This window comes from Ostrinia nubilalis, chromosome 25 (assembly GCF_963855985.1).
Source record: "Ostrinia nubilalis chromosome 25, ilOstNubi1.1, whole genome shotgun sequence".
Taxonomy (NCBI): domain Eukaryota; kingdom Metazoa; phylum Arthropoda; class Insecta; order Lepidoptera; family Crambidae; genus Ostrinia; species Ostrinia nubilalis.
In genome coordinates, this window is record NC_087112.1 from 9,710,446 (window position 1) to 9,727,171 (window position 16,726).

General features: G+C 36.8%; 1 protein-coding gene across 1 annotated transcript in view; it reads left to right on the forward strand.

Moving 5' to 3' along the window:
• Window positions 1-16,726, forward strand: part of LOC135084041 (transcription factor EB) — a 143,233-nt gene that overhangs the window by 7,076 nt on the left and 119,431 nt on the right. The window lies entirely within an intron of this gene.

Below are 16,726 nucleotides of genomic sequence, written 5' to 3' on the forward strand. Positions count from 1 at the left end.
ATCATTTTTGCCATTGTAAAAAAACTACCCGGTAAATGGGGAAAGAAAAATTTGTACTTGGGTAAGTACATTAGGCAGTTACTCTTGCTATGTAGTTTAAATGTCAGGTCTGAACTACTATGCTTAGTTTGTACTTGTACAAGTACGCGGGGACTTACGAGGTTAATCAGGAAAACATCTTATAAGAAAAGAAGTCTGTGAAGAAGCTACAAACTAGTAAATACATATAAGTCGGGTAAGAGTCGGTTAACATAGGAATAGTCTTTTGTAGTAGCCTATAATATTATACAGAAACACTGTAAATACAAATAAATATGATGTACTCGTACATGACATTGTATTAATGGTTTCTTGATCTTTCAAGATTTGCAAAAACAACGATTTGTTTGTTGTTGTTGCTGCGTGGTCAGCTCGTGGGATAGTGGACTTTCAATCGTCTGGCGTAAATCTTTTAAATAAAATACGTAACAACGATAATATAGGACTTATAAAAAATATTAACAACAAAAATGCTAACTCTAATACACCTACACCATAAATAGATAAGAATAAGTTTGGATACTACCAGACGCAGAGTAAAAAAAATAAACTTTACTGTACAACTACGAGTAGCTTTCCGCCCGCGGCTTCCCGCTTGGAATTTTGTCTGTCACAGAAAAACTACATCGCGCGCATCCCGTTTCAAAAACCGGGACAAAAAGTATCCTGTCCTTTCCCGAGACTCAAACTATCTCTTTGCCAAATTTCATCAAAATCGGTTCAGTGGTTTAGGCGTGAAAGCAAGACAGACAGACAGAGTTACTTTGGTATTTATAATATTAGTATAGAAATATAGATACTACATAGATAGTCGTACTTGTAATTACCAACGCCCACTTTAAGACGCCAATTATAAGAGTCCCCAGATCATTATTAATTTGTAAAATGTTGTGTTGTGCGGGAATCGAACCCGCAACCTTTGGCATATCAAATCACTAGGCCAGACAGGCGCCATATTAAGTAAAACGAAACAGTGAGAGCAGTGATTGAAACAGGCATGTTCTTATCTCAAATGCGCACGCGCACGTGTACAGTCTGTAGTCCTAATGATTAGGAGAGTCAACAAAATTCATTTATTATCATCACATACCTAACTTTTGCATACGACTTCTTCGGGGCTTATTGCGGTCACAGAAATGCTTAAGTATTTTCTGGAGTTTATTAAATGCTTTAAAAATGAGGGAAAGAAAACAAGCTTAAAGTTATGCTACCTGATGGCGACAGTCACAGAACTATTCCCATCTACAGGGTGTTAGGTAAATGGGTATACTAGCCGACACTATGAAAATTAAAAAAATTTAAATGATGATATCCTGACTTCACCATACCATTTATATGCCCATGTTAACATGGGCTAGTGTCGGCTCATATACCCATTTACCTAACACCCTGTATAGTTTCCACCACTGTTACCATAGCTAAGATCTACAACTTGACTACCAACGAAAACCTCAACCAGAGAAGGCCGGTTGTCACACGCATTGTCTTTAACAGCACCTGAAAACTTGTAAAAGCGCTGCCTGCTTCTGCTTCTTTATGAAACGTCGTAACTACACACGCTTTTTCTTTTGTTTTTCAAGGTTTTCTTTTTCTGAAGGACTGGTAACAATCAAAAAGTTCATCATAAAATATTCATGTTTTTTAGAACTGTATCAATGTCCACGTAATGTTGTTGAAGATTTGCCGGACATCACGTCAGATTATAATCTCGATACGAATCAATTGGTTCTAGGTGCGCAATCGATTACAGCGAGCTGATATAATCGGAAGATTATTATGAATCGAGTGAAAGATCGGACGATAGCGAATAGGTCGTTGAACCTATGTAAAATGCTAATCTTCCTACAGTCTCTATATGAATAAATCATTCACATAGCCATAGTTTTTGAGAGTCAATGCTGTCATAAATTAGATATACACATAAATTATTATAATGCTTATGTGCTGTAAACGAATTTTCCGTATAAGGTAAATGTTTCCCATATCGACATCTTTCCCGTTAAAGTAATTCAATAAATACTATTTTACAGATCTTTTGCCCCAACCCTTTGGCCTGCATGGGGAGTGAAGACCAAATCCTTCATTATTCTGCTGATTTACCTTAACGAAATACATATATTCGTAACTTTAATTTGGCAATGAACCCTAACTTTCATCGTAATCATCATCATTTTCAGCCATAGGACGTCCACTGCTGAACATATAGGCTCCCAATGCTTTCCATGTTGATCGATTGGTAGCGGCCTGCGTCCAGCGCTTCCCTGCTACCTTTATGATTTAATCGTTCCACCTTGTGGGAACCCTAACTTTAAGTGTTTTCAAACAATAGTTTTTATATTTCATAACACAAATCACGTGACTTAGGACCGCCAAATAAATAAGACATTCACTTTCTAACAATCTAATATCTAACTGAAGACCTCTTGATCATATGACAACAGACTAAATTGTTCGAATTGACAATGATCCGCCATTGCGCGCGCGCATCCAATAGCGCTCCGGCCGGGTCAATTGATATGAACCATATTGATTTACTTTCAGAATCTGTGGTGCATTGATGTTCACTGATTGATTGTTGCCTTGATTTATTGATTACCAACAGACAAAGTTACTGTTCTCTTGGGGCCAGTTTTTTATTTTATTTATTTATTTATCCATAGTTAAATCCACTAGTGTCAAATTTTATGAAATTGCCAAACTAAGTTAAAATATGATTAAAAATCAAGCTAACCATTGCTGCATTGTTAAGTAACGCATTTTGCAGATATTTAACCACTGGACTTAACGAAAGATAAAAAAACTGGACCATTTTCCAATGTAATTTAAAATAAAGCGAAATCTTTCTAATAAAAATATTTTGTGAACTAATTTTTATTTTAGCCTTTGATAACCGATATTCGCGGTGATTTTTACAAGTTTAAACAACGATTTGCATCAGACCTAATAATTTAAACAACATAATTGCGAATCGAAAACATTCAATGTTATCGTCTAATCAACACTGACTGTTTTATAGCTCTTCATAATCTTTATTTGTAATCCAATCCTTATCTTGTGGATAAGTCTTGAGATCGGTCTTGGAATGTTTTTAGCGTGTTTTATAATTTTACAGCTTTGTCTCACCTGTAGCCTGTATTAGCGATGTGCCGAGTACGGTTTGACTCGAATCAAATCGATTCCTGCTTTGAACTCAGGATTCCTACTCGAACAATTTATTTTGATTCACGCCGGACTCCATTCCGGTAGGTACACGAGTCATGATCACAAATTGGTGCATGAATTGCACTGGTTTCAGCCAAATGACGTCCACTGCTGGACAAATGCATAGACAAAGGCCTCCCTCATGGATTTCTGAGCCCTTGAATGAATGGTCCAAAAATACGCAACCTTCACTGGTTGGGTTTATATGGCGGTCAAGCTGTAGATCCTGGCTACACAGGAGTTGCAGCGGTGGGAACGAGAGGTGGGAATAGTCCCGTACGGATCAAAAACCTGAACCTAAATTTGTCATTGAAGCTGCGTGCGTATTATTTTTTCCACTATCACGCTTCTGACAGTTGGCTTAAATTTCATACGATCACACAATGCCAGTGTGATCCGTTATCACGATGCGGATCGCGGTGTCAACTTCGCGTCAAAGTGACAGCAACAACAAAGTATTTCAAGGAATGTGTGCTCTTTCTGACGTAGGTAGTTCAACAATCACACCTTGTAGCTCCCAAATTAAGATATAGAGCTAGTATTATAGCGTGGCCTACAGCCCTGCATTCCACGTAGGTAAATCTTCCTTTTGCCTCCTGTAAATTAGAGGGCCATTCATTAGAGGGTCGACTATAGGAGCAATGGACTGCTGGAGCAAGAAGTCCATTTTGATAACCTACGAGTAGGTGATCTTATCCATGGGTGATCAAAGGACACCAAACTGTCGCCTGGAGTCATCACCTGGATTTGATCACCCAGGTGATTAAAATAAGACCGATAATGATGAGATTGCTGAAATTGTATTTTGAAATAATGGAAAAAGAGGATCCTACAAACGCCACGTGATTGTAATTGGTGTGACTAAAAATTTGTAGCGGTGCCACGTGGCTTTGTCTTTCTCTTTTATCGCGTTGGTGTCATGTGGAAAACATGGATTTCTAATTTAAAGTGTGTTTTATGACTGTAAATGTGATGATTTAACTTCATCTGAGAGCCTCTACATTTTTGGCTTTTGACTTTCAGTCCTCTATTCGTATTTTACCTATTTTTTTCTCTTCTTCTGTTCTTTTTTATTGGTTTTCTGCACATGATTAATTTAGAATTGCATAAATAACCTAATAATGTCTTCAAAACTCCATGAAAAAATTTTCAAACGCCCTCATCGGTTACCTTGGGGTATAGATGCGCGCGCGCTCGTGAGCTAACGTTTAGCGACCGCTCACGTTCTCTCACTTTTGGGCAGTTACTGGAATTTTATTGATAAAACTGGTTCGGATTTGATTGATATATTTTATTATACAGGGTGATTGCCTTTATAGCATAGTAACTTAATAAAATAACGAAATCATTTGCTATTATTGCATGTCCGTTCACAAAAAGGAAAATTTTACCTACTACTATAATAAGAGCCACATAATAATCTAAAAAGATTTTTTACAACAAATCTAATACGAGAAGCTGGTGTCAGTGATATTATCTGGAATTAACCGAAGATACAATTTAAGAATATGTTTCTCTATTATAATTATTGAAATTGTAAAAAATACATAATGTCACATTCATGTCGCAGGAGATTTTGGCTTATGAGAGCTGTAACAAGCAGCCTTAGCCGAAAGTCTTTGGAATCTATTATTTTTGTTGGTAGAGTCCTTAGAAAAACCTATAGTTTGTAGAATTGTGTTGCTATACTTTCATTTGTAATCTGAACCCTTTGGCCTCATTCCAGTGGTTTTGCTAATGAGCACCATATTTAGAGTAATGAGTCACAGTTATTAGAACACACTGCCAAATTCGATGATTGTGATTCCTAGAAAAGGAAACCGAAGAAAAAATTTTTATGCGATTTTAAACTTGACCTGAATGCCCATTTAAAAAGAGATAACTTTCGTGGAGACATAAACTTTACTTACTTACTACTTACAATATTTTTATGGTAACTATGAAAGAAAACCTGTATCGTTCGTTCGTTTCAGCCGAAAGAAGTCCACTGCTGGACAAAGGCCTGCCCCGAGAATTTCCACAAAGACCGGTCCTGTGCCGCTCACACGGCACCTCCCGCGACATGGGTGGAACACATAGCTCGTAGAGCTGATGGCCGCTGGGGCAGGAAAGTTCTTGAGTGGCGACCACGAGCCGGAAGCGTGGGTAGGCCTCTTACTAGGTGGACCGACGTTCTGGTGAAATCCTGTACATGCTTGCATCAAATTCACACAAACACTCTTTGAAATATTAAAATTTCATAATTGAGTGAAACCTTTAGGAACTGGACAATCCTCCCGAAACTGAAAAACATAGCAAAGTTTGGGAAACTTTTGTAGATCGATGCAAGTTAAAACTGTTGAGTTGCGTTTTCATTGGCGTTCAACTATAAGTCATGGCTAGACCATAAAGTAGGAATATTAACCTTATGGGCTACACAGGAGTCCAGCGGTGTGAACGAGGTCTGGGCTAATAGATCGATGCATATTTCGAATCATATTTGATCGCTCGTCAGAATTTATCACAATAAATCGATCGGTTTCACACAAAGAGTGCGATGAATGAGCCTTATCAAATGAAAACCACTTAGAGCAACCGTCAAAAACGATAGGGTTTATAATAATGGCCAAGCAATACAAAATTGGCTGAGCATAGTCGTAGATCGATGCATATTTTGTGTGAATTATCGATCGTTCAACAGACATTTGTATGAATAATAGATCTCTTTCAGACAAAGAGTGCTATGAGTTGTCTTGGCACGGCTCCGAACGCATTCATAGACTACGAGTACTGATGTTTCCGAATTCCAACAACATGGCATGCTTCGTGGTGTACCTGTACCACAGAATAAATACTAGTCTATACAAAATTAGTATTTCTTACAACTAACTAACAACGTCGGCAACTTTAGTCCAAATCCGTCTAGCAACGTTCATATCGTATAGAAGACTAAATGAAACATCGATATTTGATCGTAAATAGATTGTTTGATAGTTGAAGGACGGATTAGGCTTGATTATAAAAAACCAGCCTTAGACAACAAGCCAAGTAACAAAATAGAGCTCTACTTGACCTTTCCATTTATTTTCGTTACTTTATAAACATAGGTACAGTCGCGGAATGAAAAGGTTCGTCACCTTAGTGTCGGTTTTCGCTTGCACTAGGTACTGTAAGAGTCAAACCTGCCAACATAACAGTGCAAGAAACAGTGCTGCTAACATTTAAATAAATGTGACGTTTGCTAACAAAGAAGGTTTTGCTTATTTTTCTGTCCCATCAGTGCAATGTTACAAAATGTATTTTTTTATTTAATAGAAATAATAATGGCAGGTTGAACCAACAAGAAGGTTTTAGTTCAATCATAATAATCTTCTTGACAAGATAAATGTCAAACAACTTTAATCTGAATAATTTTGATCTTTACTGACTAACAGTTAAAGATTATTTTGTCTAACTCGAGATTATTCTGTAACATAGTTTCAAAAGGTAATATGTGCTCGCGATTCGTTGAAGGAATCAATTTGAAAACTGACGAACCTTTTCATTCCGCGACTGTACATTTAGTTTTCACATGTTAATGTGCCAAATGTGCCTTACGGCCGAATACTGAAACACTACTCAAATCTGTCACTCAGCTGACGGGCTCCTAAATTTAAGTATCCTTCAATTTTAAATGGTATTCTCAAACGCTACTCAACGGATTTGAAGCCGTGATCAGCTAAGCAGCTCTCAAATGTTTACATAATGGCAACATTTACCAAAAAAAGTATGTTTTCATTTACACAAATGATAACTTTACGTCTTTTATCCATTACACGCAGCATCGTTTGGTTATGTATTGTCTTTTATGGAAATATACTCAATCAACTTAACATAGAACAGTTTATTTTTAGTTTCTATTATATATAAATCTCGTTTTATCATATAAAAATAATAATGCTTGCATTTTTATTTAATTAAAAAAATAATTTTAAATATGATACTTTTTATTGTTGAAATCTATTAAGTGGCGATCGTGGACCGAAACGTAACCACAATTGACATTTATCATTGTTGACTGACAGAGCATCAAATTGACAAATCAACAACTCTTGGAAATGCTGCTATGCGATGTCCCCTTAATCCTCAGAAATAGGCATGTTTATGTAAAGCGATTTCATAGCAGCTATTTTGGTTGTTACTTCGTGCATTAGACGATGCACAGTTGGCTGTTAGATGTGGAAGATATCACCTAGTACACGTTCATAACTTCCCGTTGCGTAGAACAGTAGGGTTATAACTGGTTATAATAAGTATTTGGTCCACTGGTTGTATGGCATTTGGTGAGGGGTTTCAAAGAGCTTCCAAATTATGAATCCAGAAACAACACCGTTTCTTTAGAGACGCGGAACCTCGCTCGGAATTTCATGTCATTATAATAATATTTTTCAATAGCGTTCAGCCTTATTGCGTTCCTGCGATTAGATCTAGGTATTTCCTCGAGGCTCGAAAGAAATGATAACGATGACACACATTATTTACCACTATTTAGGTCGTTTTAGGTATAACAATAGGATTTAAGATACCGCGCAAGCACTCTCAAATTTAACAGCTGCTTAAGACGATTTGACAGTTGTTTGAGTAATGCTTAGCGTTGAATGGCGTTTCAGTATGCGAAAATTCATTTAAGTGGCGTTTGAGTGCAACTTAGTTTGAGAGGTGCTTAAAAATTGAGAACTGCTCAAATACTGTTTTGAGTATGCGAAATGTAAGTTTAGGAGCTGCTTAACTATTTGAGAAGCCGTCAAATATTTAAATGGCGTTTCAGTATTCGGCCGTTAGATAATTACTACAATCTAGAATACTTCTTCTTTAATCCTACTTGTTTTCGTATGTTGAGTTTATGAGGTAGAGCTTCTTTTAAGGCCATATTCCAAAGATCTAAATGTTGTTTGGCGCTTTAAACTGAAAAATTAAGTAAGTAGGTATTAAAATAACTAGATATTATATTTTACAACAAACACAAGTCTTTTCAACCGTCATAGTAATAACTGCGACTACATCATGCGAGACTGGTCTAGGAGCGGTGCCAATTTCTAATATTTATCTTACAACGTTTTACAAAAGTGTGGGTTGGAATCATAAATATTTTCTACAACTGTTGCTGTATACTGAAAATTGTTTCAGATTTTGCGTATGTATTGTAGACACGGTGGAAAATTGATTTTTCCCGGACTTGCTTGACCGCTCTTGAACCGAAACATTACCGTAGTCGCTTGCGAGTGTGTCGAAAAAAAAAGATTTTAGTTCTTAAAAATACTAAGGACGCTGTACAATCTATCATACTAGACTGATTTTTCAATCGTCAGTTATCTTTTAACTGAAGAATAACCTTGTCGTTTTGACATATTGCCCATACTAAAACTGTCAAAGTGCCGAACTTATTCTTCAGTTAAAAGTTTGAAATTTCCGCCCATAATGACATTTTTTTCGCAGTCGCTAGCTATGACGTTTGATGTAAACTCGCATAACTCCTTGGACCATTATAGTCTCAACTTGATTCTTTACTCTACCAGAAGCAAAGAGATTTGGTCGTCAGTCCATCGAGTTGGGATCAACATACCTACATTGAAACTAAACGTGACATGTCTGGGTATGTGTAGTGACAGTAAACATTAATTTAGTGACATCTTTTAATATTAGTATAGTAATAATAATGAATATCGAAATTGGCAAGAGGATTGCTAAATGTATCATAACGAATTTCGTGGCCAAATACTTATTTGTAGATTAATCAGCGAGTAAACTCGAAAATCTGAAGCGGTTTACTTACACAGTGAAACCACTGACACATTATGTCGTGATATGGCAGAAACGGTACTGCAAACAGTGTGTCAGACTATTATTTTTTGTGGCAAAATTATTACCTATTACCACCATAAGGTGCAGGTATACATAGATACGGGACTATTCTCACTTCTCGTTCCCACCGCTGCAACTCCTGTGTAGCCATGATCTACAGCTTGACCGTCATATAAACCCAACCAGTGAAGGTCAACTTTATCCCGGAGGTAAATTAAAGGTACCTACGCTAGGTGGACCGACGATCTAGTAAAAGACGCAGAAAGCACCTGGATGCGGGCAGCGCAGGACCGTGTTGTCGTAAAAATTCTTATTCTTAGGGGAGGCCTTTATCTAGAAGTGGACGGCATTTGGCTGAAACGAACGAACAAAAAGTGTGACTGTTTGCTGTCGTTTGTACAAGTGCACTATTATTTTATTTTTCCGGTGGGGATTTAAATCTACAACCACTAAGTCATGCAGTCCTATCAGTGTTGTTGCTATGTAAAGAATTAAAGATGCTAATTACGTGCCCACTCGCTATCTTTTTCTATGTTTGCATTTTACTTACACTGAAATCATTTGGACAAACATAAACTGTTAAAGTACGTCAAAGGATGCTGAAATTACGTCGAGGGCATTTGGAACTTCTTTTGAAGACTAATAGTCTTCTTTGTAAAAGACTTAAGGTACACTATTTTTTAATACCACTTACGTCTTTTACTCTTTACTATTTTGTTCCTTGCTGAAAAAAACTGGTTCAGTTAAAATTAAAACGAATTAAAACGAGACCGAATTTTCGCACATAATTTAAAACCTTTTTTTGAGTAATTTTTAGGAATAATCTGTTCATAGAGTCTGGTCCCCTTCAGCGTAGCATTTTTTTAAGTTAACCCCTCGAGGTAAGCTGGTAATGCTTGCTTTCACCACAATAGCCCATAAACAGGTTTTTAGTGGGTAGGCCCTACCGTTCTGATCGGAGAGCCCCACATAACCCACTAGTTGCCTCCGCGATTGGTGGGTATGCAATTTAATACATTTTCCTAAAAAAAGCCCGCGCAAGCGCTTGTCTATAGTTTTCTCTCCTCGTAGCATGAGCAATGTGAACATACCTTTACTCTCCATTTCAATTACTTTTATTGATACCAAGTCCGAAGTCTATCAAAGGTTACAGTACTTTGCAAAAACTGACCATGACCAGAAATATAATTGGGTGTTACTTGCTGGTAAAATATTTCCTCTGTCAAGGGCAGGCGACAAAGACGCTCGGTTTGACAAAAGTTTTGTTATTTTATTGCAGTTTTTTTATGGAAACTGTTCATAAATAAATACAAGTTAGTTGGCAGTGGCTAGATCAAAATTGCAGGAGATCGTGCTTTGTTTTTTTTCGCAGACGAGGCAGGTATTTGACCGCAATCGCACCTGATTTTATGTGAGAAGCAGTCTACATACTTACACTTTTAAGGGAAGACTATTCATAATGTCCTTTAATAAGAATTTTCGTTATATTTTCACCCAAAAAAATCTAATTTTTCGTAGGCATGAATGGGGGAAAACCCCGTCGGTAGATGGGAATGACTCGCTAAAATGGTGGTGATAACGTAGCGATGCGAATTTTACATGCTAAATTTTACTTCAATGAAAACTCTCTGGTATTAGCTTACAATAAAATAACGTACGTAGGTATAATGTATAATAGCAGCTATGCAAATAAGTCGAATTTCAATTTCATGCCACAGTATTATTGAATGATATACAATGGTTTAATGAGTACCAATATTATTCATTTTCGTATCCAAGTGATGATAGCTTCACAAAAATAGTTTGCGTTTAAGAAATATTTCATTTAAGTTTAATTGTTTTTTAGCAAGGAAGTAAACTTTGTAATATGTAGAAGACAAAACAGACTGACAGACAGGTTTACGTTTACCTTAAACAATATTAGTACACTGTTTCAATTTGACTTTCCTTATCTCAACTGCAAGTTAGTGCATCGGCTAATAGGTATGGATGTTTGCGGAAAGCGTAGCGTAAGATGTCCACCCACAAGATGGACCGACGACCTCATAAAGGATAAAGATAGCTGGATGCAGGTCGCTACCAACCGGTCATTGTGGAAATCATTGGGAGAGGCCTATGTTCATCTCGCAGAGTTGCTAAAATCAAGTGGCAGTGGGCCTAGTGACGATGGTCGTTGGGGCAGAAAAGTTCTCAAGTGGCGACCACGGGCCGGAAGACGTAGCGTGGGCAGGTCTCCCAATAGGTGGACCGACGATCTGGTGAAGGTCGCGGGAAGAACCTGAATGCAGGCAGCTCAGGACCGGTCGTTATGGAAATCTTTGGGGGAGGCCTTTGTTTGTCCAGCAATGGACGTCATTTTTCTGAAACGAACAAACAAACGAGTTCAGCAGTGGACGTCCTATGGCTGAAATGATGATGATGATGATGATGGAAGTTATACATTACTTTGTGATCTCAATTCGTGCCAAATCCCGACATATAAAAAGCGAAACGTGTACCGTTAATTCACCAGAAGCAAACAAAATGGTTATTTTTAACGCGTAAACAAATTCTAGCCGTGAACTTGTGCGCGCCTGCCAAGAGCGCGTTCCAACTTTGTATGGGATTGTCTTTCTTCCTAATGGAGCCAGTGAAACAATAACAAACGATGTTTAATGCAATTTAAAAGATTTAGCGATACACATTACACGAACATACTTATTTTATAAGTTTTTATTTAGTTTCACTTGTCTGATGGATATCATCAAATCACGCAAATTAGATCCCCTACTCGATTATTAACTGAATAACATCGATTCAAAGTCTTAATCGATTTTGACGACTACCTATTTCTTAGGTTTTCTTGTTTTTTTTTTTGTTCTTTTTTCGGTTTGAGTGTTATTTAATCTTTTTCTTATTTGTTTAGTTAAAACATATTTTGAATTATCGACACAAACAACTGTTTTGTTGTTGTTTTAATCTGTAAGCTGCATGTTTTCCAAATAAAGAAAAAAATAACTACTATCTAGAAATTATTCTTGTTCTAAATTGTAGTGTGGATTCTTAATGATTTTGAATTGAAGAGAAGATCGTTTATTTTCCTATAATTGAAAACGGTCTACAATACCAAAGAAATTTTATAAATCAGTTTCACTTGTGTCTTTGTGTTAAGTCCGTTAGTGATTATAAGCATGGTGGTGTTAGTCTTCATTTTATATTTTCCCTTATAATACTTAAGTATTTCATTCCCTTTGTAGGAATAGGAAATTACTCTAACTGCATTTCATCGATCGATCAAGTTAAAATTACCTCAAGTAAGCAGGAAATTATGTTATTCCTCGATATTTAGAAAACACAATCAGAGTCGGTCAAGTCTGAGGGCTGTTTGTAAACTTTTCTACTTTGGTTCATAATCACCCGAAATTAGTCGTTAAAGACTCTATTTTTCTTTTCTTTGTCGCAAATATTTACCTGGTTTTCTACATCGTATAGCCCTAGAGGTATCAGACCTACAAGAGTTTCTTTTGCAAGAGAAAAGATGATAAAAATATCAACTGTTTCATTCCTTCTAGGTCAAAACTGCAGTCACTACTTTTATGGAATAGTTCATTCATTCCATCGTTCGTTTCATCCAAATGATGTCCACTGCTGGACAAGGCCTCCCCCAAGGATTTCCATAACGGTCCTACGCTGCCCGCATCCAGGTACTTCCCGCGACCTTCACCAGACTGATCGTCGGTTCACCTATCTCATAACTAAGTTTACTTCTCATAATCATGAATATAAACTTTCAGATGGCAACTGTTTTAAACATAAAAGTAGGTAAAGTCCTTGCGTGGAAGAAAAATTTACAGCAGAGTTTTTTCTGTCCCATTTAGAAAAGTGTGAAGATAATTTCGTAGCATAAATTTCTATAAACCTACCGCCTACGTGCCGCACTATTTTCCGTATATCAGCCGTACCAACCTAAGACACGATCTATCGCTTAAAGCATTTCCTTGTGCTAACAAGTTCCTTATTTCAAAGAACCGAGATAAGCTTACTTGGGCCCGTATTATGAAATGATCATTAAAGAAACGTTTTAAAAAAATAACTGATACATAACAATGACCCATCTTCTCTAAGTTTTTTTCTTGTATCTTTGTAAGGCACATAAAGTTAAACACCTAAGCACTTTATGATCATTGTAATAAGAGCGACTTTCCATCATCATAGTCTTCATGATGCTGGAACTAGATGTGCAAATCGTCAACGCATAGCATGGCCTTCAACTCCTAAAACAGTAAGTGTGGAATCTATCAGCAATTTTATGGTAATTTAAAGTTTGTTTCATAAATACAGATTTCCTATTTATCAAAACCATTTTTAAGACTCCAATGAAACAGTTGTTGTCTAATCATGAGTTGCTAATTATTGTTGAACGCAATTCATCTTGTTAAAAGGCTGAAAATGGTGACCATGTAGTCAAAATAGTTCCATTCTCCTTTCTGAAAGCACACCTCTCCCAGAGCACACCACTACTGAACCCGACCTCCTCAGGTTCCAACGTTCCATCCTGATCGCCCCCACATTTTTATGTAGGTACCTATGTCTTTACATTTTGCTAATTTTAATTCATCACAGTAATTAAGAAAGCATTCAAATTTATGCTTTTCATTCTACAGCACGTATTATCGTAACAGTAAAGAAACAATACACCAACATAAATTTTTGACGAGAGGGGTAACCCCTCTTTTGGCAGAACCAAGCTCTAAAGATGTCATCTAATTAACTAATTAGCAACAAAGTACGAACAAAGAACGAATACAATGATCGGAATCCCCATTGAGGTTTAATATCCATCGATTTAAGACAAGCAGCGCCAATTCTTGCTTTTGTTGGCGCGGTTCAGCTTAATGGCCCATTTGGTAACGTCAAAACTATATTTTAGTACTTCAAAGCGGCCAAAACCGAATCAAACCGGGCCAAAATATTTGCAGAAATACGTAATTGTACCAGAAGAAGTAAAATATCTACCGACTATTGATTAGCTGGAAAACGACTGGCAAATGATGATAATTAATAACAAGACGAGTCAAGATTAATCAAGTCATCTAGAGCTTTCATCATCATCATCATCATTTCAGCCTATATTTCAGACGTATATTGCTGAACATAGGCCTCCCAGCTCCCCCAATGATTTCCACAACCCATCTGACATTTTCTGCAAATTCTCCATTTGCCTATGGTAAATTAGAGAGGGTCGTGTTCTGCAGTGAAGACTACTTACATGTCCTGAAAATGATGATGACATTATTACAGTATTTACAGTATTTAAATACCTACTGCTGAAACAGTAGGTACATCTTTCTTCAGAAAATACATAAAATAGACGACTGAACATCTTTATACGTTATGTAGCATTGTAAAGGTATTATTTTGCGAGAAAAATATACCTACTCTAATGTGCTGTAGACTTTAAAGTATTTTGATTTGTATGCACCTGCACCTTTTTCATTTTTGTATAACCTGCATTTTTTCAGATTATCTTGTTTTGACTAGACATTGACTCAGACATGACTCTAAAAAGAATCAAAATTGACGTCAATCCACAAATATTGTCCTGTGTCTGTGCCAGTTCGCGGAACCGTAGTAATTTCTCTAAACAAGGAGTACCCGCCATGTTTAGGCGGCGGATATTGAGATGCCGCCATATTTGATGGTCAATGCCAATTCATCATTTTTTGTCTTTGGTTAGTTGGAATCGCATTTTTGTAATCGTGAATTAGTTAACTACATTTTGACTACAAAATTCTAGTAACGTATAGTTTTCCTAGTTAGATAACAAATTATTCATAATATAGTAGTAGTCCTCCACTTAGGGTATCTGGAGGATCTAAGAAGATATTAAATTAACACTTTTCTACTACCCGAAAAGTGCTTTAACTATTCCCACCTCCCGTTCCCACAGCTGCAACTCCTGTGTAGCCAGGATATACAGCTTGACCGCCAATAAAACCCAACCAGTGAAGGTCAAGATTGTCCCGGTGGAAAGTTGTAACTAGGTACGCGACAAGTGCTTTTTGTCCTCAAAAAAGTTGGGTACCTAACAAGGAAGTAAGTATCTAACTAAAACCAGTATTTATTCTGTGCTAAAACTCAGATAACTTTCATCGTATATACCTAATATTTCAGTGTCAACACGTCATCTCAGACCTTGACCTGATGATGCTGAACTAATTAATTACTATCAACATCGACGTAATTTTAATTGATCATCACAACAATCTAGTTTCATAACTCGTGGAATCCTAAGTGCTCGAATCGATTTCTATTGTGTCTCGATTCACTTGAAGGGATAAATCTGGCAAATCTAGCAAGGATACATCATCATCATCATCATTTCAGTCACAGGACGTCCGCTGCTGAACATAGGCCTCCCGCAATGACTTCCACATCGCACGGTTGGTAGCGGCCTGCATCCAGCGCCTTCCTGCTACCATTCAGGTCGTTGGTTCGCCCAGCAAGGGTTCCTTAATTCCTTTTTCCTAAAAAGTTGGAGTTGGTTTTAGAGTCTAAAGCGTAGATACGAAACAATACACCCGCAATTAGTACCTACTTATCGCTCAGTTATGAATGGAGTCATTATCGGGCAATAGATCTGAATTGTTTAACATTCATGGCACGAGAATGTTATGACAAACAGTCAATCATTTTATGTACAGTTCGCGAAACTGAATCGCCATTTTGTCCTCTACAGATGCGACTTGAAAGTGTAATTAAAATGAAGTAGGATAACTCGTGTTATTAATTATTATGCTTCATAAAACTTAACTTTTTAAGAAAACTAGAATATAAATGCGTACAAAAATACAAGCTTTCCAAAATAAAATCTCCTATTGCACCACAATTGAGATTTTTGCGCGGCAAAAGGAATTTAAATCAATTTATGTTTTTCTTCTCTTGTGGCTAATTTTACAATATGTAGGTACTTACTAATATTGCATTCTGTGTTTTTAATCGCATTCCTATAGAACTAAATAAACGCCTACTTACTTGTTGAAGAAATAACGTCAAATCAAGGTCCATAATAATTATACTTATTTCTTATCTAAATTACTCAAGTGTATGAATCCCAGACAGGGACCCCTTTGGAGGCGTTTCTAATCTAGAACCAATTATTGAGATAATACAGCATTATATTATTATTCGAGAAATGAAGTTAATAATCCAAATTAACTCTTTTTTGCGCAACATGGGCGGCGGCCATTACCGAAAAATGCGCGCGAAAAATATTTACAAGAACAACAAACTCAGATGAGACAAACCAGACTATGTAAATGTCCCGCCCACGTTAATTTATAATCAAATACACACGTGTAAATATTTTACGTAATAATAACACGTAAATTGTAAACTTTCTATTTACTCAAGAAACATGGAATTACAGACTGTAGCTCGATCTATCGACCGCGTGAAACATCACGGCTAAAGCTGTCACTGCGGAGCATGTAGTTCAGGAGTATGGTAATAGATGGCGTTATGAAAGAAAAAGATTGACTCGCTGAAAATATTTTATCAGAATCAGATATTGTCAATCATTTTTGTGAATGTTTGGACACTATTTAGGTATTTTATATCAGCTTATGTTAGTAAAATAAAGGACGTTTAATGTTCATACTATGCTAGAGTCGATAGATACACTTGT